This window comes from Pygoscelis adeliae, unplaced genomic scaffold (assembly GCF_000699105.1).
Source record: "Pygoscelis adeliae isolate BGI_AS28 unplaced genomic scaffold, ASM69910v1 Scaffold66, whole genome shotgun sequence".
Lineage (NCBI taxonomy): Eukaryota > Metazoa > Chordata > Aves > Sphenisciformes > Spheniscidae > Pygoscelis > Pygoscelis adeliae.
In genome coordinates, this window is record NW_008825167.1 from 6,999,188 (window position 1) to 7,002,139 (window position 2,952).

A 2,952-nucleotide genomic window follows, 5' to 3' on the forward strand; every position below is an offset into this window, starting at 1 on the left:
CCTTTTTTATTTTACTTACTAGATTATTGCATCTAGGCTGAATTATTTTAGAGGGGAAGGCTGTAGTCCATGCTCCCTGAAAACATTACTTTTTAAACAGGAGTGTATTCATGATCAGAATTGTTTGCCACATGGATACTAACACTGCTGTGTTTGATCTTGGGACACTCCAAATATTCACCATTTAATGATGACTTAAAATATGTTGGTGTTTTTTTTTTTTTTTAAATCTCCAAATAAGTTTTTCTGGTACGTATTCTGTGAATAACCAGTTATCTATCAAAACATTTATTTCTAGACACCATTTACCTTTGGCTTGGGCCAAAGGGCACCATATACAACTGGCGAGCATTGTCTTCTTTGTAGAAGTGAACGAAAAGATACTTCGCTTTCAGAGAGCGGAATAAAAAATTCTAGCAAAACAGCACTTTCCACATCTCCGAAAGCAAACAATATGCTGCATCTTCCACTGTGGGTGTGTCCAGACTGTCGACGAACAGTCGAAAAGGAGGAAAGGCATGCTACAATAGAGCAATCTCTTGTGGTAAGTTGAAGTACTTCAATTCAGTAGACTAAGAAGATATGCTGTTATGGGCTGAATGCTACTTTGTGCTTTGGAACCACTTAACTAAATGCTTAGAAAGTATTTTAGGAGATTTTGAGTTGGTTTGCCTAGGAGCTAAACTGAATAGGCAAGTTGTTCCAAAAATGAGGAGTTCTCATCCTGAGTTTTGGATTTTTAATAGAGCAAGGCTTGGATTTGTTCCTTGGTTCCCCACAGGCACCTCGCCACACCTTTCAATTTATTGGATCTCATACTTAGTCCTTTTCCCCTTTACTTAAATTCTGTTTCTTCTCTTACTGATGCAACTTTAATCATTACACTTTTCTTCTGTTTTCTGTCTGCTCATGTGTACTTTCCTCCTTTGTGAAGTAAACTATCTGAATTTTCCTTGTTCTTTTAGTAGTGTTCTTGAGTCACTGCGGTTGCACTGCCACCTTCCTGCACGTGTCTGAGTTTTGTTGTCTTTTCTGTATTTTTTTTAAATAAAGAAGCACAACTTTGCATAGTATACGTATGACAAAGAAAAATTGTTGTAGCACTGCAAACACTGATTTAATACATGGTGCTAATATTTCAAGTTGTGATTATTTTCTAAATTAGTGTTAAAAATATTTTCAAATGAGAATTCAACCTCACTTAAGAGCTGTGCTCAGTGTAGCAGAAAGATATAAAAAGTTCATTGACAGGTCCAGCAAAACCCCATTAGAAGTAAACTATGATGCTATACTGCAGAACTAAATCTTCACAACTGATCTGGGAAGCCACATGCTTCCGATAATTGGAAATGTTATAGATTCCAGCTGACATCTCCTTGTAGAGAGCTAACAGACTGTGCACATGCCCATAGACACATAAGATTTTTATTTCAGTAAACAAATCGGTGTGAAGAAAGATTGTCTTTGCATAGCATATGTTGTTAAACTCATGTTAAAAGCACAGTTAACAGTTTTTTTTGTAAGGGAAATTTAAGAGTATATCACTTGTATACAACTAGTGTTTACTGTTGTTCTTGCTATTAACAAGGGTTAGTAAAATTAATCAGAAGAGATTATATATAAGGGAATTATACTGGTAGTCTGATGGTAAACACATCCTAGAGAGTTCAAAGCACAGCAAGACTGAATTCAGCACATTATTGTTCAGTTGAGTCAAAATTTTTGACATATTTAAGCTCTGTTTAATGAACTAGTAAAGAAATTGAGTGTCCTACAAGTGCAAGGAAGGCAGGATTTGCTTCCTAAACGTTTTTTTAAGTTATAAATACTCCAGGTAAAATAAAAATTGACAGTATTTTTTTTAATTTGGCAACTCTTTTCTTAGTTAAAGAGGAATTTTTAAAAGCAAACAGCAAAAGGATTTTCCAAGTTGGGAAGCTTGACTTAAAAAAGCAACTAAATGGATTAGATGGCTAGTCAAATTAGAGAAATCAGCTGGGAAAAAAAAACAAAATGAGCTAAAAAAATCTGTTATCAGTCGCTGCAAGCCAGAGTATAAGTGGTTTGCTATAAATGCTGCTGCGTTCAGGTCACTGTTGCTCTCATTAGCTAGTTTGGTTTGCCTCAGCACCATCCCCAGTAGCTGGTCTTGCTGTTGGCAGTAAATGCATGCAGGTTTGTTTTGACTTGTGTCTGCATCCTGCTCCAGGATCTGGGGTGAAGCACAAAAAAATCCCTTCAGTCATGCTCCTGATGTGGGAGAGGTCTCTGCCTGGTGCCACAGAAAGCTGCTGGCAACCTGGGGAGGGTGCAGGAGTGAAGCATGGTATGTACTGGGGCTGGAGCACAGAGAAGGGAGAGAAACTGGAGACCAAAATACCAGCAGCCTTGGGAGAGTGGTTTGTGTCATCTGCTAGTACTGAACAGCACTGTACACAAGAGAGCATCCATTCCCAGTGACAGCAGCTTTCTAACACCTATTACTATGAAGTAGTATGTCTGGCTGTTATAAACACAGAGATTTTATGATTTTTGCTAGAAGGGATTGTTGAACTACAAAAGTCAAACATACTGTCAAATAGAGACTGGGGAGATATTACTAGTTTATGATTTATTTATTAATCATGGATGATTCAAGCCTTTAGCTTAGTTCATTGTTTATGCTGGAGTACATAAAGGTGATAATTATAACCAACATACTTTGGTTATTAGAAATGAAGCTCTCTTTATATCATTGGCTTTCTCAGTCCATATCTTGCATTTATTAGGCTTTTTGAAGGTAAATTCTTTGTGCCTGGTTGAGTGTCCTCCCAAAATACATTCAGCACTAAGAATTACCACATTATTGCCTACCTATTAACATTCCAGACTTCTACCTTACAACCTGAAGGCTACCTGCGTTTTTCCTTTCAGAGCCAAGATTTCCTTTTGCACATGCCTCTTGGAAACAGT